Below are 24,791 nucleotides of genomic sequence, written 5' to 3' on the forward strand. Positions count from 1 at the left end.
TTTATTTTAACAATTATTTTACTACAAATGATAACAGTAATGAAAGTGATATTAAATATCTTTAAAATATATTTATTAAATTAAAAGTTGAGTCCACTGTCAGGAAGCAGTGGCTCACGCCTGTAATCCTAGCACTTTGGGAGGCAAAGGCAGGAAGATGCCTTGAGGCCAGGAGTTCAAGATTAGCCTGGTCATCAGTGTGAGACCCCATCTTTGTAAAAAATTAAATAATTAGCCAGGTGTGGTGGCACACACCTGTAACCCAGCTAATTGGGAGACTGAGGCAGGAGGATCACTTGAGCCCAAGAGTTCAACTGCTGTAGTGAGCCATGAGCGCACCACTGCACTCCAGCCTGAGTGACAAAGCAAAACTCAGTCTCTAAAAAATAATAAAGTCATAAAAATAAGTCAAGTCTATTTAAAAAGCATCAAGTTTATAACAGAAATAGGAATGTAGAACTACTCCAAATCATGAGACTTACACTTGAATAACTAAAATTTGGGTAATGCTGCTATGATTGAACAGTGATATGTTTATTCACTGTCTAGTAGAGACATATTTCTGTGCTTCTTGCTAACTCTGAAAAGAAACTAAAACACAAACTACATCCTCAGAAAACTTTATACTCCCTGAAGTTGAGATACACAAAATTAATAATTCTCGGTGGATACCAGGCGGCTCAGACACCACAGTTTGGGGATGGTAGAATAAGGAGATCAAGGTAAGGGCCATCTGCATTGCATGCTTGTTCAGCAATCACTTCCTGATTTCTCCCAGGCTCAGGTCCCATGTGAGTTGCTAAAGCAATGCCTGAAAGCAGGGATCTCATCTGCCTGGAGGAGCATCATCTAGAAGTGTCCCAGAAAAAAGAGAATAAGAGCAGGTGCCAGAAAAAAAAGAGAGAATAAGGTTGCTTTGTTTGGAGTCTTGGGATTTTCAGACACCTTCTAGAGCGACCTCACCAAGCAAGCCTAGAGGGCTGTGAGAGCGAATCTGAAATCAAGACTGGTTTGGTAAGTAAGAATGGTATGGCACACATACACCATGAAATATGACACAGCCATAAAAAAGAACAAGTTCATGTCCTTTGCATGGACATGGATGAAGCTGGAAAGCATCATTCTCAGCAAACTGACACAAGAACAGAAAACCAAACACACGTTCTCACTCATACGTGGGAATTGAACATAAGAACACATGGACACGGGAAAGGGAACATCACACACCCGGGCCTATTGGGGGGTGGGGGCTAGGGGAAGGATAGCAGGGGGTGGGGGGATAGGGGAGGGACAGCATTAGGGGAAATACCTAATGTAGATGGCCAGGTGATGGATGCAGCCAACCACCATGGGATGCGTATGCCTATGTAACAAACCTGCACGTTCTGCACGTGTACCCCAGAACTTAGTATAATAATAAAATAAAAAATAAAAAAGTAAAAAAAAAATGTTGTGGGCCATGCTGCAACCCAGGCTTGTTTAGCAGGAGTTCAGCCTCTGAGCCCGCAGTCTGCTTTCCAGGCACGTGGGTGTACAGGGTTTATTTTATTTGTTGTTGTTTTCCGTTAAGACAGAAGCAGGTCTTCTGATATTAACACATGATAGTTGGGTTCTTCCGCCAAACTAGATATTATCCTCCACCCTCCCTAATGCCTAAAGGAAATTGTCAAGAATTTGCCCACTTGGGAAAACAATTCTTATGTAACTCATTGACCATTCTTCCACGTGAAATGTCTCTTCATATTACTACCCAAAGATAAAACGTTTGCCACCCAAGGCACCATTTTCTTGAATAGCGGCTTTTATGGGAAACTCAGTTATCGGCAACTCTGAACGTTATACTGTCAAACTGTGGAAGCGTGCCAATTTTCTCCTCAGATAGCTTTCAAGGACACTTACAATAAATCTATGAAAGAGAGCTACTTATAAGCCAGGGATTTATGGAATTTGTCAGTCATTTGCGTCCCTTCCTTTGTCAATAGCATTAAGATTTGCTGTTTGTGTGGAATTATCCACTGACCTAAATCCTAGCAAGCTATCAAAGCCTGTTTCCCAGATAAAGCAGTGCAGGAGTGTGATACATTTATCAGTTCCAGGCATGCAGCCACTTCAGAAAGATGGCTTTTTTGTCTCCTCTCAGCACCAGACAAAGAGGAAAATACAAATGAATCACAACTCACTTACACCGATGGTTTTAAACAATTACTAAGTGCTTATTGTTTAAAAAGTATAATAATAGAATCCTGGCCTCCTCCTTTCCTGCAAACTTTTAAAGTATAATGGCATGCAATTTGTTTACCTAATGCAAAGCCCTGAGAATTAATGGCAAGGCCAAACAGATTTACCGTTCTTACATTATGCAAAATGCTCTGGGTACATCATGCCTCATTATGCAAAATCAAAACCACTGCTATTCACTTGAGTGCATCTCAGTGTGTCTGCACCAGGTGCCCTCCGTGTCTGGCTGCTGTGTCTGTCAGAATCTCACTGTCTAAGAATTCAAAGCAAGAAAATAACCCAAGGAGATACTAAGTCTCACCAAGGGCTAGGGCTTCCAAAGCCAGCAAAAGGGAGCTTAATAATATCGAGGTGAATTTCAGGGTCTTAGAACATGTATGTGGGAGACAACAGTGGGTGTGTGTAGAAGAGAATATGTGGAAACAAGCCTGGCTTTTTCTTTTCTTTTGTTTTCCTCGCAAAAGATATTTGTTCTTGTGTGTCTGTGAGTCTCTTAAGAAGGTGAGATTTATTCTCCTCAACAATGAGATCCAGACTTAGAAGTATTTGTGTCAAATTAAGGCTTCAACATTATTTTGAAATGTTTGATGTGCAAAAGTTGTTTGCACATAGAGATCTACTCTTACTGCCACAAGAATTTCAACATGAAATTTGTCAAGGAAAGAAAAGGGTACCATTTCAACGGCTGTCCATTTTTGAATGTGTATACAAATGACTTTAAAAATTGTTTATCCCTTACTCACTGATGCTATCAGGAATCTGAAAGAATTGTTGAAAATGATTTGATGCAGCCATTTCAAGAATAAAACTAGATATTTAAAAGTTGTGCTCAGTCATGCAAACCAAAGTTACTCATTTAAAATGTTAAAAGACTGCATTGGAAAGGTATAAACAAATTTAGTATCTAAAAATATTTAAATGGCCAGTACTGTGTTTTTCTTATCATATCGTATGAAGAAAAAAACTTTTCCAGGAAACCCTCATAGATTCTCCAGAAGCCTGTCCTGTGTCCTCTAGGGACACTCACGATGTGAACGGGATAAAGTTTGGAAAATACTGACCCAGGGGATGGTTCCGTAGGCTTCAGAACTCCCTGCTTCATCTCACACCATTTTTGAAAACTCCACTCTCTATTCAGAGAGCAGCATGACCTAAATGACCACCGGTCTTCTGGTTGACCATCTTTCTTTTGCAATGAGAAACTCCAAGCTTGAGTGAGAGATCAGGGAGCCCAGAAACAAGCCAGGAATCAGCAGAAAAGGACTGGACAAAGGATGAGTCTCCCCAAAGACAGACCTGGTCTTCAGCCATTGAGGGTCCAGTTCTAACTGCCCACAGCTTTACATATGCCCCAAGTTCCCACCTTCAGTGGAAACTGTAAGTGTGCATTGATTTGGGTTCCCTGTGGCCTTTCTGAGAAATGCAGCAGCAAAGTTCATATTGCAGTGATGGACTTCCTAGGCGTTGGGCAAGGGAGACCCAGGGGACAATTATTTCTTGGCCTGGGAATTACCCAGTGGTGATTGGGTCGCCATGCTCATGAAACACAGACCACACTGAACATATACAGCCCATGCTCTCCTAGGTCATGGTGTTATGCAGCTGCTGGGGACATCTGGAAGGTCAGAAGGTCAGTGAAAATCTGGAGAAACAGGTAAGCCACTGGTTCAGAAAGAAGCGGCCGTGATCTTATCCCATGCCATGTACTCCAAGGCTCCATCCTCACCCTAGTCTTTCACCTGGGTCTCAGCCAGGCTTGGTTTATTTTTTTTTCCCTATTTATTTATTTTATTGCATTTTAGGTTTTGGGGTACATGTGAAGAACATGCAAGATTGTTGCATAGGTACACACGTGGCAGTGTGATTTGCTGCCTTCCTCCCCATCACCTACATCTGGCATCTCTCCCCTTGTTATCTCTCACCAGCTCCCCACCCCCCACCGTCCCTCCCCTATTTCCCCCCAACTGACCCCAGTGTGTAGTGCTCCCCTCCCTGTGTCCATGTGTTCTCATTGTTCAACACCGGCCTATGAGTGAGAACATGCAGTGTTTGATCTTCTGCTCTTCTGTCAGTTTGCTGAGAATGATGGTTTCCAGGTTCATCCACGTCCCTACAAAGGACACAAACTCATCGTTTTTGATGGCTGCATAATATTCCATGGTGTTTCAGGAGGAGAGGACAGAACTCTTGAATGCCAAGAAGCCATTTGATTGTGTTTGAATTCCTCTTCATGAAACATGAGCTGACTACTGTTTAAATGAGGCTCCTCCAGCATTGAAAACTCCTGTGGGCTTTGGCTTTGGGAGAAATACAGACATTTTTGCCTTTTAAAAGGGATCGCTTCCTTTCCCTTCAAGGAAACCACTAAACTGGTCCCAAACTGTCCAGTGAATAAAAGAAATGCAGATAATTTAGCAGGAGACAGGACACATGTCTTGGGCGTTAATAACTTGCTTAATTTGAAGGCAGTATTAGGATACCATTTTTTTTCTTGTTGTTTGGATCACAGGTCACAGACACAGGCCAGGATGGGGCCAAGAATGAAGTAGGCTGGGTAGGTCCTGAGCCCAAATGCAAATTACGATGTCTGAATGGGGAGGCTTCCCTAAGCTTCAGCTGGATGGCATTAAGCAGGATTCTAGCCAGTGTGGCAGTTTCTAGTTTTATAAGAGAACCCAGAAATGCAGAAGTTTATGTAAAATTTCCTTATGTTAAACTTAGCCATGAAATTTAATTAAAAACAAAACACACAAAAAGAGCCTGTGTAGCCCAAATACAACATTTCTGACTCATGGGACAGCAGTCTGCAGTTTTCAATTTAAACGGAAAAGTTAATATTGTCTAATTAGTGCTTAAGAAACACACACAGGAAATAGGATTTTCTCTTGGAGGGTAAGAGTCAGTGCCTAAACTTCAGTGGAGCGATAACACGTTAAGTAAGTGTAACTCTAATAGACCTTGGCAAAACACTAACTTTTGTGGCAAAGGATTTTTTTTTTAATTGCATTTTAGGTTTTGGGGCACATGTGAAGAACATGCAGGATTGTTGCATAGGTACACACATGGCAGCATGATTTGCTGCCTTCCTCCCCATCACCTATATCTGGCATTTCTCCCCATGCTATCTCTCCCAAACTCCCCACCCACTGCTGTCCCTCCCCTATTTCCCCCCCCAACAGACCCCAGTGTATGATGTTCCCCTCCCTGTGTACATGTGTTCTCATTGTTCAACTCCTGCCTATGAGTGAGAACATGCGGTGTTTGATTTTCTGTTCTTGTGTCTGTTGGATTCTTTTTTCTATTTCCTCTTCTTCCCAAAGAATTTTTTTTGGGAATGAGGACTTTTTACTTATTGAGGAGAGAACTGAAACTTGGAAGAAAAGTAGCAAGCCACATTTCACATTCTTTGAAAAAGGGGTGTGAAAATTCTCTAATAGCTATATTCTTTAATATCTGATTTCCTTCTAATAGGCCCCTCTGCTGCAGGTCCGCTGGAGTTTGCTGGAGGTCCACTCCAGGCTCTGCTTGCTTGGGAATCACCAGCAGGGGCTGCGGAACAGCCAAGATCACTGCCTGTTCCTTCCTCTGGTAGCTTCGTCCCAAAAGGGTACCTGCCAGATCTTAATTTGATTTTTTAAGTTAAGGGGGGCATATAAAATCAAAAACCTACAAAATCTTTCAATAGAGAGATTCAGTAATGAATTAGAGTGATACCTTTAAAGGCATACACCCATTGGCAATCCCACCAACCTCAAATGTGGAGCTCTTGGTCTCACGAGTGAAAACTGGGAAACTGAAAAAAATCTTCTGTTCATTCTTCTCTGCAGCACTGCTGCACAACATAGAAAAATCAATAACAGCACAAGCATCCGACGGTGATCTCATTTTTTACGCAGCTGCGTGCAATTCACTTCTAAATGACATGACATCATAAAGGACAGAGTCAGATAATTCCATTGTATCTGAAGTTAAGTATGTTAATGTGGCTTGAATTAATTTTCTTGGTGTTAAAGTGCAAACTAGGCTAATAAAAGTGATACATTGACTTTTCCAGAGAATGATGTTCAGCTTATAAGGAATGGCAGCATAAATGAAAATTAGCCTCAAGACAATGTTAATTACACTTTATCCATTAGCAGGAGGGTAATTGAATCACTCATTTCATAGCAAAGAAAACCCTGCTGGCTTTATAAAGGGAAACTATAGTATTTAATGTTCTAATTAAGGCCTAACAATGTAGCTGAATATAGAGGAAAGAAAGTGAAATACACGTTATAGGAGAGACAGAAACTATGAGTGCCAACTTGTTGAATTCTTTTAGTACTGTCTTCATCCCTCTAATTTGTAACTAGGTATTTCATAAAAGGAGTGAAAGACTGGTGGGATCATCTTAGCATAAAGACTGATCTATAAAACATGTACAATATCCACGACACATACCTTCACCCTGGGAATGCACAAACCTGGTTTATTATTGCAGATACAATTTAAAACAATATAATTACACAGAGTGTTTGCAGTGGATTTGTAATATACGATTTGCTTTCTTCCAAAACAAATAAATGAAAATCAGATGATCGTTTCCTTATACAAGAGATTTTTCCTTAGGACATTTACTAAGTCAAGAGCGCTTTCCCTACTCCACCACAGAAAGTGAGAAGTCAGGAACTATGTCATTAGCTCTTATGGGTCTCCAGGTTAGTGACTGCATATTTTGGGATTTCTCAGCCTCCCTAAGTATATAAGCCATTTCTTTATAATTATCTATCTATCACCTATCTTATCTTTAATCTGTCTTAGCTTATCGATCTACCTAATTAGCTATCTTATTTATCCATTCATCTACCCATTTATCCATTTATCTATCTTCTATTACCTGTCAAATATATAATATATATACACACAAACATATATCCTATTGGTTTTGTTTCTCTAGAGAAACCTAATACAGTATTCCAGTACGATGTCAACTTTTGGAACTTCCTGGATCTCTTGGTGGGCTGGTAATATCTAAGGTCGTTTTCTCCAAAATGTTTGAAATTAATTTTCTTAAAATGTGAGTAAGGGATAAAGAATTTTTATATGTACTCTTTACTCTGTTCTCTGGTGAATAGAAAATCCCCGGGAAATAAGATCACTTTCTGAGATTCTTCTTACTTCTGTAGTACCAACTAGTTCTTCTTTGCTACTAAGAAAATAACTCACAATATCAATTGTCTTTGCCATACACTGTTCTCAGAGAAATGGAACTGTCATTAAGGCAGGTCAAGAATGAAGAGTTTGTCTTTCGCTGTGTACGTTACTGACGGATGCCGCATACTGTCCTGATCTGACTTTATCTTACCTCCACTTTGGATTTATAATTTTAACCAGGAAGGTGTCATTTGCAACCTCCATCAGGTCAGGATGTGCACACCCACACAATTGCAGCATTTCTATGTTTCAGGTTTTTTTTTTTTTCTGTCAATCAATTAAAAATTTTAAAAAAAAAAAAAAAAAAGAGAGAGAGAGAGAGAGAAGTCTGCTGAGCAGAGTTCCTGCCAAGGCTGCTGGTGCTTATGTCCTGACATCCCAGAGGCATGCTCCTGAATTCTGTTGATAGACGAGCATTTGTTTTGCACTCTTTGGCATAATATGGTTAATCTGCATCATAAGCTCAGGGAGACCAGAAGGAATCTTCTTGATGTCCCTGTGTGGACCACACTGCTTCTCTGTATTTAGGTATACTTTATTATTGCATAAATAGTACAATTAATTCTTCCCTGCCCTCTCTGTATGCACTGTGAAGGTTGGATGATAAGAGCTCCCAGCTACCATTGGCCAAGCACTCATGGCACTCACGGAATCGCCATCACAACATGCATGGAAGCTGTCCTAATTTCACAATTGGCCAAAACCTGCCTTTGGCCAGTGGCTGTTTCTCTTGGCATTACCTGGGAGGTTATGCCCTCCCTGAAACCTCCCCAAACTACCGCCAAAGCCTGGCTGAAAGGGCCAACGAAAGACCAGGTGTCTTGCCTCAAGGGGGCTCAGCTCAATGATGGTACCCAGGCTCCAGCCCTCCCTGTGAGGTTGATGGAGGCTACACCTCCGTGAACCCACTCCGTTGCCTGGTTTCCTGCCTTGCCTGATTCCCTTCCTTGTCTCTGAATAGGTTTCTTCTGAGAATACTCCTTCCACCAATCACTGCTGCAAGATATCTCATCCCAGCCTCCACTCCTACAACGCCCAACCTAAGATGACGTCAGACCTACAACATCCACAATCAAAAGAGGAGATAAGAGTGAGGAAACACTGAGGTTTGCTGAGAAAGCAGCTACCATTGTCTCAGTCCTGATACGAATTCTAAGGGGAATAACAGCATCTCGAGATGGGATTGGGACTATGAGAGCAAAGGGAGCTCATCCCTTCCCTCAGTTCCAACCCAGACAGAGCCCGGTTGCCAACAAGGCTCATAGTATCCCTGGAAGACAGCAGCTGGTACATAAAAAGTATCTGCATGAAAGTGAGGTTGGGGATGGATCCAAAGTCTCCTGCAGCTCCCAACGGCACGGCTGTGAAAGCCCCCATGTCTGTAGTTGCTACATGTCTGAGGTCCAGATGAACACCAGCTACGATCCAGGTTGACTCACAACTGAAGACCAGGTGGAACGCATGATTTTCCTGGAGATTTGGCGGCGCTCTCCTGACCCCAAAGTGTGGCAGTAAGAAAAACCGCAGTGATTTTATATTCAGTCCTGAGAAAAGTGTGAGTTTGGACTTTGGATCATCTGGGAGGTAGGTGGAATGTAGGTGAAAATGGAAATCAAGTTGAAAATTAGAAAACTCCAGAGAAATTTACATTTCTTGCATATCTGAGTTACTGAGATGACGGTTTTACCCAGGAGACCTCAGGAACGCTTCAGATCACGATAATCTGTTGGAGGACGTGGCCAAAAGCATGGACAATGAAAAAACAAAAAAGAATCTCAACTATGAACTGCTGGACTGGTGATGCTTTTTCTCACCGGTGGGGCCAGATGAACGCACTTTGGTCAGTAAAGTCTTGTGGGCATCACGTTTGCATTCCTGGTCATATGTTCCAGAATGTGTGAGTTTTCTGGGTACAACAGGATAAAGAACTTCTGATTCCCAAGTCTTCTCAGAGGATCTACTTATACTACCTAGCAAGGGGATTTGCCAGGCAGGAGCTGGCAGCTGTAGATCTGTCATTCATTGACTCATTCATTCATTCACTCATCCATTCAATTCTTCATTTGGGCATTCAGGAATCAAACAACCACTTATAATAAATTAGGTGAAATAAATTAGGCATTCTCCCTGGCCCTGGTCATTCAGCAGTGATGACAACAGAAAAGGAGCGACTCTTGTAGAAATTACCTTCTAGTGGAGTGGAGAGATAATAAATACACACACGGTTAAGACAATTTCAGAGGGCAATATGTGCTCTGAAGACAATGAATAGCACTTCCTATGTGCCAGGCCCTCTCCTGAGTGCTTAACAAGGGCTCACTCCTGGAATCACCATCACAAGATGCATGGGAGTTGTCCTAGCTTCACAAAAGTGGAAAATGATGGACACAGAGGTTAAGAGAGAAGCTCAGGGTCATAGCTAGGAAGTGATGGAGCTCAGACTTTCCATATAGATAATTTGGCTTCAGGGTTCATGTGACTGTTATACTGTCAGCAGACTGCCATGACACTGGGGCCACGTTCACCTGCCCCATGACGTGACCCTACTGCTACTGACACAGAAGAAGAGCCCAGTGGGACAGAGGTGAGCACGCAATGAAGTTAGATAGGGAGGCCTCCTTTAGACAGGATGTGCAGGGCCAGCTTTCCAATAAGACCTTCCCTCTGAGATCTGAAGCAATGAGAGGGGACAAATCACATGAAATCCAGGAGAAACTTATTCCAGTTGGAGGAGCTATCAAGTACAAAAACCTTAACGTGGAAATAAGCTTCGCATCTTAACATCGTAGAAAAAGAAAGCTCGGGAGAAGTTAGTCCCTATGTATACGGACTTTCTAAAACTCCCATTCGGGGAATTCTTAGAGCAAATCCCATCCTCCTGCAAACTGTGGCCATTCCTCCCTTAATTTGCTCAAACATGATGTACGGTCACATGGCTCACGTTTAACTCATAATCACACACCACAGGCGCTCCGATTTTTTCTTGGGGTGCAGGAGAAATCCTTCCAATATATATTAGCTTTTTAGTTTTTGTTTTTTTTTGAGATGGAGTCTTGCTCTGTCACCTAGGCTGGAGTGCAATGGCACTATGTTGGCTCACTGTAACCTCTGCCTCCCAGGTTCAATTGATTTTCCTGCCTTGGCCTCCCAAGTAGCTGAGATGACAGGTGCTCACCACTATGCCCAACTATGTTTTATATTTTTAGTGGAGATGATGTTTCACCATGTTGGCCAGGCTGGTCTCAAACTCCTGACCTCAAGTGATCCGCCCACCTTGGCCTCCCAAAGTGCTGGGATTATAGGCATGAGCCACCATGCCTGGCCTTATATTAGCTATTTTTAATCTCTTATCTCTTAAATATTTTCTCATGCTTGCATAAATATAAAAACATATCTCTACTGATCTTTTTTTCCCAAAGTACTGAGTGATTTTCAAGATATGTCTTTGAAATTGGAATTGTCCTTTCTTTGCCATGATGGGTAGATAGGGCAGATGGCCGCAGGTGATGAGAAAGCTGAGCTTCCATACTCCAGCAGCCTCAGGCCAATATGCAAGATGAGAACATCCACTGCTCTAAGACAGAGGCACTTTGTCCAAGTGCTTCTGTTCTCTCCTTCACCGACACTGTGCCGCTGGTGGTAGTGAGCCTCCGAAGGCAGGCTTCAGCAGGTCCTCCTCTCTGTGTACGTGCACACGGCAGGGGAGGAGCAAACTTCTCCCCAACCCCTTCAATATGAACTTGCCTGTGATCGTTTGACCGATAGAAAGCATTGGGAGTGGCATACAAAACCTTAAGCTGATGAGCAGCTTCTTTCTCATTCTTAAAACTCGTTCTTAGAATCCAGCCGTGTGGTAGGTACCTGAAGGAGGGTGAGGCTCTCCTGTGCGGCCCTGGCTCAGCTCACAGCTGGCAGCCAGCAGCTGGACATGTGCATGAGGCCTTTGGACCATCTGAAACATTTCGGCCTAATCTAGTCCCCAGATGCCTGAAGACCCATCTACGTCATCTGAAACAGAACACCACTCAGCATGTCTTTGTCAACCTATGGAATCATGCAAGAATAATAAAAGAATCGCTTCAAGGCACTCGGTAACATTTAGCTACAACAACTCTTTAATTTCTAGTGACGTCTCTGAACAAACTTGTAGGCTGAGGATTCTTTGACCACGAAACCGTGATATCTGCCACACAGACGTTCAGTTTAAAATGGAATGGAATGTAGGTTTGTATTTGACCCCACAATTCCCTGCCAAGGTGTATACCCCGAATAACTGAAAACAGGTGTTCAAACACATGCTCACACATGTTCATGGCAGGACTATGTACAATAGGCAAGGGTGAAAATAATCCAATGCCCATCGATGGATGTACAGATTAACAAAATACAGCATATAAATACAATGAAATATTATTCAGCCACAAAAAAGGAATTAGGTGTAAATACAAGCTACAACATGGATGAACTTCAAGGACATTATTATGGCAAGTGAAAGAAACCAGACACAAAAAGTTGCATATTATGTGATTCCATTGATAGGAAACATCTGGAATAATAAATCTATAGAGACCAAAGGCAGATTGGTGGTTGCCAGGTGTGAGGGGGAGGAGTGAGGAGAGCCTGCTAAGGGGTACGTGGCCGGACCATGGAGTGATGGATACGTTTTGGAGAGGGGTGTTTGCACAATATTGTGAATGTACTAAATCCCACTGAACTGTTCTCTTCAATGCTTCATTTGATGTTATTCGACTTTCACCTCAATAAATTATATTTACAAAAGCAATGGAAAATTTCTTCCACACCACTGAGTCAATGGCCCCAAGAGGGGATGTGGCCCTTTGTGCAGGAGGGACAATTAGTGCAGCAATCCAAGATCAGGACCATCACACGAAGCAAATCAACAGGAAGATGAGAGAGAGGCTCCCGGCCAGGAGCGGTGGCTCCTGCCTGTAATCCCAGTACTTTGGGAGGCCGAGGCAGCTTCATCACTTGAGGTCAGGAGTTCAAGACCACCCTGGCCAACATGGTGAAATCCTGTTTTTACTAAAAGTACAAAAAAATTAGCCAGGCGTGGTGGCACACGCCTATAATCTTAACTACTTGGGAGGCTTGGACCTGGGAGGTGGAGGTTGCAGTGAACTGAAATCATGCCATTGCACTCCAATCTGCGTGACAGAGTGAGATTCTGTCTTAAAAGAGAGAGAGAGAGAGAGAGAGAGAGAGAGAGACAGTGTCTCCCATTATGATCCCAGAAATGGAATAACCTCTCCCCAGCCAGCTACTATTGGTATATTACTTGACTGGGGAAAAATATTATGCCAAAAGTGGAATGACTGAAATTTACTTTCATCATTGTTTTTTTTCAGATAAGTTTCTATTTTGATACGGCACAGCCATTAACATTTAAATCAAGCTGCCTAAAATACAGGTGTGAAAAGTAATGTTTTTTTTCTCCCTCCATCACTGTAGAACATGTAATTTCAGTCCACATCACTCTTCTCACTGGGACGGTATCTCCATCTCACTTCCCCGGTCAACCCATCACAACCTGTCATCAGAGATGAGTCTTCCAATCTAGATTTCCTTTCGTCACACTGTGTTGACATGATCTAACTTTATTAACTACTTCTCACAGCCTCATATTTCTCTTGATTCAGATAAGATGCTTTTAAAAAAAATTATATGCTATTAAATCCATGATTTTCTTCTTGCTAACAAGAAAGATTTATTTTAGACGAACGGTTTACAGAAGGCTGTAGCAACCAACCTCCTCGGTGTCCAATTCTGGAAAGAAAGTTTCTCTAGCTTTAGGTTCATTAGAAAGGAAGTTAAACTAAAAATAATACAACTGGAATGTGAGTTTCAGACATACCAGCCTGCCGCAATCTACTTTAGATCATCATAGGAAAAATAGCTGACGGCAAAGCAGAAGAAGTACAGAACCCAAAATATACGTGGGCATTGGTGTTTCACGTATGGTGTTTAATAAAATTCAGAAAACATATCACCATGGCTATATCTGAAGCTGTCCTCATCTTCTTATAGTTCAGCTGAGATATTTTTTAAGGACACTGAGCATGGGTAGTCTACTGGGATTGTGACCAAGGAGACAGGTTCAAATGAGTACACTGCAGGATTGCTTTTAGGCATGAAAAATTAAGAGCACAGTACGTGGCTAAATAAACAGAAAGGTAATCACACGATGGGATCCTGTTGCAGAGGTGACAATGCTATGTGTTCATCACTCTGCCTTTTCCTGGGCACCTAGGAAAATAAGATTTCTCAGCCTCTCTCATTCTTATATTGGGAGAACATTCTGGAGCTTTGCACAATCAGGAATATGAGCAAGACTTGATGCATCATTTCTGTTCAGAAGCCGTGAAGAGCAAACGTGTGACCTTAAAGTCTAAATGAGACCTTAAAGCCTAAATAACATTCTCCAGCGAAAAGAGCCAGAGGGTCAGGGATGGTGGCTCACGCCTGTAATCCCAGCACTTTGGGAGGCTGAGACAAGTGGATGGTTTGAGGCTGGGAGCTTGAGATCAGCCTGGCTAATACTGTGAAATTCCGTCTCTACTAAAAATACAAAAATTAGTGGGGCGTGGTGGTGCACGCCTGTAATCCCAGCTACTTGGAAGGTTGAGGCACAAGAATCACTTGAACTTGGGAGGTAGAGGTTGCAGTGAGCTGAGATCATGCCACTGCACTCCAGCCTGGCAACAGAGTAAAATTCTGTTTAAAAAAAAAAAAGGAGAAAAGGAGCCAGGGATTTTTTGGAGCAATGGCTGATTCCAGCCTAAGACACAAAATGTATGTGATAGGCTGGGACCTCTTATGGCACAAAACAAGGAAAGTGCTCAAAAATACTAGCGGCAGGAGACAACTTGAAGGGCTGCAAGTGGATGAATCCGGGATACTTTGAGGCAGAAAATAAATAATGATAGTAATGCTCTATAATCCATAAAGTAAAACAAATATCATGAGTTCAGAGCTGATGGCAGCACAGAATTGAAAATGTAAATTAATTCCAATTAAGAAACACGGAGAGAATGATGGTAATAGAAAAATCACCATTTGGCAAACAGCACAGCTATATCTACTTTGGATAAGAATCATCGGCCGGGCGCGGTGGCTCAAGCCTGTAATCCCAGCACTTTGGGAGGCCGAGGCGGGTGGATCACGAGGTCAAGAGATCAAGACCATCCTGGTCAACATGGTGAAACCCCATCTCTACTAAAAATACAAAAAATTAGCTGGGCATGGTGGCACGTGCCTGTAATCCCAGCTACTCAGGAGGCTGAGGCAGGAGAATTGCCTGAACCCAGGAGACGGAGGTTGCGGTGAGCTGAAATTGCACCATTGCACTCCAGCCTGGGTAACAAGAGCGAAACTCCATATCAAAAAAAAAGAAAAAAGAAAAAAAAAAAAAAGAATCATCAATAGATGCTAAAATTTGTGGGCAAAATATGGCAATTAATAGGATATTTACATGGCCTCAAAGCATTAGGTTAGTGCAAAAGTAGTTGCAGTTTTTGCCATGAGTTTTACAACTAGTTTAATTAATTTTGCACCAACCTAATATCTCCACATTTATTTATGCATAGGGAAAATAGGAACCTTGTAGTGGGGAAATCTGGCAGACAGCACCTGAACCGAATGCTCCAAGCTAACACCACCTGCAACGGGACATATCAGCATTGTATTCCTTCTGATCTGATACACTGAGAGATGCCCAGCATAGCTTTCATGGTATTCATGTCAAAAAGCCATGATCTTTTGCGTGTGGCTATCTGGTTTTCCTAGCACCATTTGGTGAAGAGACTGTCCTTTCCCCATTATGTGTTTTTGACACTCTTATCAAAAAACAGTTCACTGTGCATGCATGTATTTATTTCTGGGCTCTTTATTCTGTTTCATTGGTCTATGTACCTGTCTTCATGCCAGAGACATATTGTTTTAAGCACTGTGGCACTGTAACATATGTTGAAAGCAGAAAGTGTGGTGCCTATGGCTTTGTTCTTCTTTCTCAAGACTGTTTTGACTATTTGGAGTCCTCTGTCATTCCATATAAGTTTTTGAAAACTGGATATTCACATGCAAAAGAATTAAACTGGACCCTTATCTTGCACCATGCACAACATCAACTTGAAATGTGTTAAACAGTTAAATAGGGGAAAAGCTCCATGACATGGGTCTCGACAAAGATTTCATAAATATGACACCAAAAGCACAGACAACAAATGCAAAAATAGACAAGTGGGATTGCATCAAGCTAAAAAACTTCTGCACAGCAAGAAGACAAACAGAGTAAGAAGGCAATCTGGCCGGGCGCGGTGGCTCACGCCTGTAATCCCAGCACTTTGGGAGGCCGAGGCGGGTGGATCACAAGGTCAAGAGATCGAGACCATCCTGGTCAACATGGTGAAACCCCATCTCCACTAAAAATACAAAAAAAAAATTAGCTGGGCATGGTGGCGCATGCCTGTAGTCCCGGCTACTCGGGAGGCTGAGGCAGGAGAATTGTCTGAACCCAGGAGGTGGAGGTTGCGGTGAGCTGAGATCGCGCCATTGCACTCCAGCCTGGGTAACAAAAAAAAAAAAAAGAAAAAAAAAGAAGGCAATCTATGAAACAGGAGACAATATTTGCAGGCCAGATATCTGATGCGGGGTTAATCCCTAAAATGAGAGACTCATACAGCTCAATAGCAACAACAACAAACCATTAAGAATTCAATTAAAAAATGGGCTAAAGAGTTAAATAGACATTTCTCCTAAGAAGACATACAAATGGCCAACAGATGTATGAAAAGGTGCTCAATGTCTCTAATCATCAGAGAAATGCAATCAAAACTACAATGAGATAACATCTCCTTCCTGTTAGGATGGCCATTATTATAAAGACAAAGACAGGAAGTGTTCACAAGCAAGTGGAGAAACTGGGTCCCTTGTACACTGTTGGTAAGAATGCAAAACGGTGCAGCTGCTATGGAAACAGTACAGAGGTTCCTCAAAATAATTAAAATGGAACTGCTAGGTATTTAGCCAAAATAATTGAAATCAGGATCTGGAAGAGATACGAGCACTCGCCTGTTTGCTGAAGAATGTTCACAATAGCCAAGGCATGGAAACAACCTAAATGTCCATCCGTGAAGGAGCAGATGAAGGAAGTGTACTACATACTCACAATGGGATATTATTTAGCCTAATAAAGCAGAAAATCCTGCGACATGTAACAACATGGATAAACCTTAAGGACATTATGCTAAGTCAGATGAGCCAGTCACAGAAGGACAATTACTGTATGATTTAGAGACCTCCATCAATAGGAGGTCTCTAAAGCAGTCAAACTCATAGAAGCAGACGGTAGAATGGTAGTTGCCAGGGACTGGGGTATTGGGGACAATGGGTAGAGGTTGCTCAGAGGCATAAAGTTTAAGTTATGTAAAGTGAATAAGTTTGAGACATCTGTAAAACCTTGTGCCTGTAGTTAACAGTTATGTATTGAGTACTCGACATTTTGTTAAGAAGGTAAAAGTAATGTTAATTGTCCTGGCCAGGTGCCGTGGCTCACACCTGTAATCCTAGCACTTTGGGAGAGCGAGGTGGGTGGATCAACTGAGGTCAGGAGTTCAAGACCAGCCTGGCCAACATGGGGAAACCCCGCCTCTACTAAAAATACAAAAATTAGCCAGGCGTGATGGTGGGAGCCTATAATCCCAGCTACTCGAAAGGCTGAGGCAGGAGAATCACTTGAACCCAGGAGGCAGAGGCTGCAGTGAGCCAGGATGGTGCCATTGCACTCTAGCCTTGGCAACAAGAGTAAAACTCCATCTCAGAAAAAAAATATTTAAAAAAACAGAACTAATGTTAATTGTCCTTGTGGCAATTGAAAAATCAAAAAAGAACAACCTGAATTCAATCACAAAAAAATTAACCAAATTCATATTGAGGGGTAATCTACTAACTAACTGGTTAGTGCTGATGAAAAATGACAAGGTCAGGTGTCTAGCATCTGCTCATAGTCCTAGCTACTCAGGAGATTGAGGAGGGGGATGACTTGAGCCCAGAAGTTTAAGTTCAGCCTGGGCAACATAGCAAGACCTCATCTCCATCAATCAATCTATCAATCAAGACAAGGCCATACAAAACTTAGAGTGTGACAGATTACTCTGGCCTGAGAAACTAAGCAGATACAGCCACGCTACACAATGAGCAGCTCTGGACTGGGTCATGCATGCCAAAAAAGGGGCAACTGGTGGAACGTGAATGGGTCTGAATTTATTGATAGATTTGTATCAATGTTTATTTCTTGGTTTTGATCATTGTACTGTGATTATGCAACATATTAACATTTAGGGAAGCTTAGTCAAGGAACTAGGAGAATTCTATTGTTTTTGTAACATATTTTTAAACTCATCTTATGTTAAAATGAAAAGTTCACAAGAGTCAATGTTTTTTCTTACCTCTTTGTTTCCCTTCCACATTGGTCCTGGAAGCCATGCGTTGAGGTGGGAGCATCACGAAATGGGAAAAGCTTAGATCCCAGAGTCACTGCATGGAAGGGCATCCCTGACCACCTAGACTCAACTTTATGTGAGTGAGAAACAGGTTTCTGCCGTGCTAAGGCACTGAGATTTCAAATAACATGTTACCGCACCATAACCAACAGTATTCTGATTAACACAGTAAAGCTGCAGCTAGCAGAAATAAGCTAGGCCTTTGTGGACACACATGGGTAGAACTCAAGGATCATTGCTGATAAAAAGAAACGAATCTGCAAAACAATAGCTACAGAGGGAAACCATTTTTGTTGAAATAAAATCACAAAAATTTGGTATAGGTTTTATGTGTGCACAAATGTGTGTAAGAGAATAGAAAAAGGTGTAGAAGGAGTGACAGCTTGAAACGGTTCATTTCTGATGAGGGGACAAGGTTTCAGGATGTGGGGCGGTAGCCTTATTTGCAATATTTTAAACATGGTACTATATTCAGAAATCATTTCTGTAATTAACATTCACAATAAAAGCAGACAGTCTTTTAAGTTGTTGACCTCAACTAAATGATTTGTAACCCATGGCAAGGATACATTTTCAGTGTAGACCTCATTAATTTGGTAGGTCCAGATTCTCTATTTACTGTATAATGAAGTTGCATTTTCCCAGAGGATTCAGTCCCAGAGTCAGAGCTTAAGGCAGAAATTGCATAAAGTTCATTACTCTTAAAATTTTCCTTAAATTGCCCATAAAGTATAGTGTCGAAGATTTCATGTATCCAAAGCAATAAGGTGATTTTCCTGGACATGAATGTTAAAGAACCACTGGGCCACACTAAAGAGAGAAACCAAACAGAATTTTAGTTGTAGGTATCTAGACTAAATCCTTCTATTTCAAGTTAACTATAAACTCCCCAGCGTCAGTGGGGCATGGCTGCAGAAGTACCTCTGCAGGATTTATTTTCTATTTTGTTTTAATATTATGCAGCTCCACTTTTAATGCATGCTAATAGATGTGTTCATTATTGAGGAGTTAAGTTAAATAATGAGGTTTCATCTTCCTGGGGTTCATTTCTAAAGGCAGCTTGTGGGTTAAAAGTAATCATGGTGCAACTGCACTTCAGTAGGCTTTCTTAAAGAGGAATTCATATTATCTATAATCTTTCCTTTTGGCTCCTCCTTACAATGTTCTCAAATAATTGCAACTCTCTCGTTTTCTTCTTGTTCTAGAAGCCTTTTTGCCTGAACTGAGCTATTAAACTGAAATCGAGTCCTCTACCTCTTCCCTCTCCACCTGGATGAACCAACTTTCAAGAGATGAAATTACTTTTGTAACAGAACAAAGGCTATGGAAGATGTCTGTAAAAATTGGAGCACAGGCTATGGAATTAGACCCCAGGCTCTCCGCAAAGACATCTTGATTTAGTTATTCTGACAGCACATGCTCTATACGTTTCTCCTCAAGCCCCCCACCTGCCTCCCTCTAGAATCGTTTATTCTGTTCTGAGCAGAGGCTGGGAGGCTGGGGAAGGTCAGAGCCAACATCATAATTATGGAAAAATGGAAGAAGAACAAAAGCTTTGCTAGGAGGGATCAGAAGGACAGAATAAATGGTTTAAAGGGGGATGGGGGAGTAAAACGGGAGACAGAAGATGGGGCAGGGAGCTTTCTCATGCGAGTCCACAGCCCCCACCTCCATGGAAGGGAGAAAGTATTGCAGGTTATGATAGGGGCATGCCTATCATGTTAGGGTGAAATTGATAAGCATGAGCTGGAAGAACGTTAATAAGGAACAACATTCAGATCTATTGGTCCTCTTCACATTTTCCCCATGATTTAGCAAAATAAATTCATCCTCAGCAATAAGAGGACTCCCAAGTCCTCCTTTTTGTTACACTGATAGACAAGAAGCTTGGTCTTCATAATAATATTTTCTCTGCTCTTTCCAAAATGTAGTCCTAATGTGGTCAGCAGAGAAACAATGGAAGAAGCCTGTCATCTTGCTCCCCCTTCACCTGTCTGGAAATAGCTGTAACTGACACTCGAGTAACCAAAGATTCTTACAGAGAGGAAGGAGCTATCCGAGTACTTCGTTGCTAATCAAATCACACCAATGAGTGCAAATGAGATTGATCTATCCTTTATGGAGAATGCTTTAATTAGAGAGGGGTCAGGGTTAATGACCAAAGGAAAACAGACTAGCTCACTGCTACCCTCCTCATCTCAATTCAGTCTCAGATTTATAAACCTAACCTCTGGTTCCTCCTATCCTGCCACTGATTATTGTTAATATAGACGAGTGTAGATAAATGCAAAGATAATCACCCTGCAAGTACAGCTGATATTATTGAAGATTACAAAGAAATAACTTTTAATACCATATAATTATCCATAACACAGACGTATTCATAGTTAATTATGCCACTTTGTGGGGTGAGATGTGAGAAAGTAGAGGAGAAAATGAAAAAAGGAGAGAAAGACCTTTCCTTGGCTTTTGATTTCCAAGAGTCTAGAGAAAATGCATAGGAAATGCTAAGGAATTGAACGACGACTCCATGTCTAACAAGGGCTGCTCCACGTCCACGACTTAGTCCTCAAACTAAAAGGAAGGGATGGTGGTCAGTGGAGAAGTAGAGATGTTGGTGGGTCTGTTTCCCAGAATGAGCCGAGGAGAGAGGCGATGAGACAGTAGAAGGACCCTGTTATCTGTTCCCAGGGATGTGGAGGGTATCCAGAGAGAAACTGACAGAGATTTGACTAGACTGACAGGGTTTTGCATATCAACCTGGGGATTCCCTGTGCCCCAGGGTGGTACAGGGACAGTGGAAGCATCCCCATGTGCCCAGGAGTGTCATGGAAGTAGTCACAAGAGCCTCTGGACTTGAGTAGTCAGTTCACCATATTAGTGGGGGTTCAGGTCATCCTGATGACCCAGGAGCAGTGGAGCCAATGCATTAAAGCTAGGTGGACAACTGGGTCTCAGATGACGCCTACATGAAGAAGTTATTCAGCCAGACATTTCCATCCCCATGTGCTTTGGATGTGTGTTCTGGGGCAGCAGTCCCTAGCCTTTCTGGCACCAGGGACCAGTTTTGTAGAAGGCAATTTTTCCGCAGACTGGTGGAGGGATGGTTCTGAGATGATTCAAGCACATTACATTTATTGTGCACTTTATTTCTATTATTCTCACATTGTAACATACAACCAAATAATTCTACAACTCTACAGTGAAATAATTCTACAACTCACCATAATGTAGAATCACTGGGAGCCCTGAGCTTGTTTTCTTGCAATGAGATGGTCCCATCTGGCGGTGATGGGAGACAGTGACAGATCATCAGGCATTAGATTCTCACAAGGAGCTCACAACCTGGATCCCTCACATGTGCAGTTTACAGCAGTGTTGGTGCTCCTGTGAGAATCTGATGCCACCACTGATCTGACAGGAGGTAGAGCTCAGGCAGTCATATGAGCCATGGGGAGCGGCTGTCAACACAGATGAAGCTTCACTCACTTGCCCATCACTCACCCCTGCTGTGCGGCCCAGTTCCTAATCAGACACAGACTGATACTAGTCCACATCCTGAGGGCTGTGGACTCCTGTTATGTGGCTTCCCAGAGCATAAACACAACCAAAAATGAAAATGAGAAGGGGCCCTCACAGTAACTGAGATTTCATTCCTGATAGCTAGCAGCATTTGGAAACTTGAAAAAGAAACTGGATTCCACTATTGTAAAGTTATAAAACTATTTGTCTTGCATTTTTATGTTCATGGCTCGGGACACTATTTCCATATATGGATCATCAATATTTATATAATTAGAACAGAGGGAAGTGTATGAACTAAAATCCAATGTTTTTATCACAATTCAGAATACCCTTCAAGATTTTCAATGCCTTGAACACAAATGATGGGTGTTGGTAATCAATGGCTGGCAGGTCTTTATGTCTGTCCTCTAATCTGTAAAACAAGGTTATTAGATGAAGTATTTTATAAAGTGAAACAATGAAGTGAAGCTTGTAATAAAATCATCAATGGCCTGCCCTATCTGTCTTAGTGATTTGGGGCTTAAATAAAGAAGGTAGCCTGGTGAGAATCTCACCATGATCTATGAATCCTGACAGCTGCACCCCATGCTCAATACAGGGCGTCACCCTGTCTCTCAGCTGGGACAGGTGCCCCAGATGCCAGAACATCTCTCATTTACATTTTCCAGACAGTCTTCCAGTGGGAGTTTAAGGGGCAGGTGACTGGGTGCAAAGGCTAAGGAAGGGGATGTGTGAAGTTTAAAACGTTTCTTACATAGAGTTTTAACTTGCCTTCATGTTTTCAGCTCTATCACACACTGTGGATTTCCAGGATACCAGGAACCTCCAGGTCCCAAGCATTTTTATTTTCTCTGTTTTTTTCAATGTTTGCTCCCTCAACCCCTCTTCAGGCAGTTAGCTACCTTGGCTCCGTTAATCTAGTTACTGAATGATGATGCACTTGCCATCTTTCAACGTTTTGCTGAAATATCTCCTGTGACTGCGTACTGTTTTCTTCAGTTTGGTGGGAGTTTTGAAAAATAACCATTTCCTATCATGATGGCTCATTTTGTGTGTCAATGTGCCTGGGCCACAGTGTGTCCAGATATTTGGTCAAATGTTATCCTGAGTGTTTCTGTTAGGGCTTTTTTTTTTTATGAGATGAACTTTGACTAACGCAAATTGCTCTCCATAATGTGGGTGGGACTCATACAACCAGCTGAAGGCGTACATAGAACAAAAAGGCTGGCCTCCTGCAAGGAAGAGGAACTCTCAGCAGACTGCCTTTGCCCTTCACCTGCAGCACTGGTTCTTCGTAGTTCCACAGAAGATGATCTCTGGGGAACATTGCTGGCCAGACTCATGCTGCAGAATTTGGACTTCCCTGCCTCTGAAATCATATGAGCCAATTCCTTATAAGAATTCTTTTTACACACACACACACATACACACACACACACGCACTCTTAAAAAGTCATCCCATTGTATTCACAGAGGATTGGCTCCAGGACATGATGAACAGCAAAGTCAAGGTTGCTCAAATTTCTTATATAAAATGTCTTAATATTTGTATATAACCAATGTACATCTAATCATACACTTTAAATCATCTCTACTAGATTACTTACAGTACGTACTACAGTGTAAATATTGTATCGAGGGTTGTTATACTGTATTTCTACCTCTTGTATTCTTTTTAATTGTTGTACTGTTACTTTGTATTTATTTATTCTTCTGAGTATTTTCCACCTGTGGTTGGTTGAATCCACAAATGTGGAACTCACAAATACAAAGGGCCAACGATACACACAAACGTGCACACACACTCACATACATATATATGAACATGCATGCACACATATACACGTATGGATATTAACATGCACACACACACACAGACATCCTATTAGTTCTGTTTCTCTGGAGAACCCTGGCTCATGCAACTGTAAATATAAGTAAGCATTCCACTATGCTTCACTAGAAGTCTAGCTTGAAAAACAACAACACTCCTCCGATTGCTTTTTATGCACTGTGTGATTTTGAGCACATTACTTCATTTAAGCCTCTCGATGTTATTGTGAAGAGATGCTTGGTGAGGTTAAATGGTTTGCAAAAGGGAAAATGGAAGAACAGGTATTTTAATGTAAGCACAGTGTTCCGTTCACTGCAACAGAGTTACCTCCCTGGTTACTTCTAAATCACCTTTAGTTCCATCCTAGAAGCAACAAGATGTTCTTTTGTGCCAAATGGGAGAATATTCTGTGTTACAGACTCTGCCTCTATGCTCTTCATGATCAGCAGACAAGTGTCAGAAGCTTCTTAACCCCATCCCTGTTTCCTTCCTCGAGTGACAGATAAATCTGGCTATCGGCTGTAATTCTGTTTTCCTAAAGTTTCCTACACCTCCCCATCCACAGTGTGTGATACGTTAAAGGCATCCAAGAGAGACGAAGTGCCAGTCTCTTCTGACTAACTCATAAACAGTAGCTCAATCTGTATTTCCTGGAAAACAGATCCTGAAGCCAGCAAAGGTTATGCGCTATTAACGTCGGGGGTCGGGGGGTGCCAGCCCTCGCAGCAGGGACTGGGGAAAGAGGGGTGAGTAGGGAATCAGGCAGGCTGGTGTGGGTGTACACTACCAAGCTCGTTCGCATTCGGTATGAAGCACAGCTCACTGCAGCCAGACTTCCTGAGAGATAGTACAAAGGAATGCTTCTCAGAACAGCCCATTTGGGGAGAAATTTATCAACTGCTTTCCTTTTTTAATTGGTCAGTGCTTTGTTCTGTGGGGTACGAATTTCTCTGTCTCTGGGTAAGATGTATGTGCCTGTCCATAAAAAGTTTCCCGTGTCAAAGTGCACTGGAGAGCCCTAGCGAAGGACAGCCTGGACGTGCAGGGAGGCCCCCTCTTCAGTGTCAGAGGAAAGGCCTCCAAGTCAACGGGGAGTTTGTTGCCACAGTAGCCGGGGGCTGGAAAAACTGGCTGAAGGTCCTGGCACAAGATGAGGCAGAGAGGGTCTGAAATAGAGCAAAGAGGAATTTGTGGCACGTTCTTCAATCCCATTCTGTCATCGTGACCCTCAAAGGCCCTCCTGAGTGATTTTGGCCTGGCTAAGCCTCACAGCGGGTTCAAGGCAAGGCATTCACTGCCAGCAGCAGAGAGCAACTTTGGATCATTTAAGCAACGCAGGGATTTACAGGAAAGATGCCGGGACAAACTTCAGAATGTAAAAAACAGCTGAGAAAGCAGGTCTGCAGAAGGGCAAGAACGAGGACTGGAAAGGGACCCCAGCAGCAGCTCACAGTTCTGCTGTCAGTGAGCATCGGCTGGAAAGGACC

At 42.3% G+C, this 24,791-nt stretch overlaps 1 protein-coding gene across 1 annotated transcript in view; it reads right to left on the reverse strand.

The window, feature by feature from the left end:
• Positions 1 to 24,791, reverse strand: part of TMEM132D (transmembrane protein 132D) — an 844,637-nt gene that overhangs the window by 195,598 nt on the left and 624,248 nt on the right. The window lies entirely within an intron of this gene.

This window comes from Sapajus apella, unplaced genomic scaffold (assembly GCF_009761245.1).
Source record: "Sapajus apella isolate SASKATOON/1434 unplaced genomic scaffold, GSC_monkey_1.0 scaffold2, whole genome shotgun sequence".
NCBI lineage: Eukaryota > Metazoa > Chordata > Mammalia > Primates > Cebidae > Sapajus > Sapajus apella.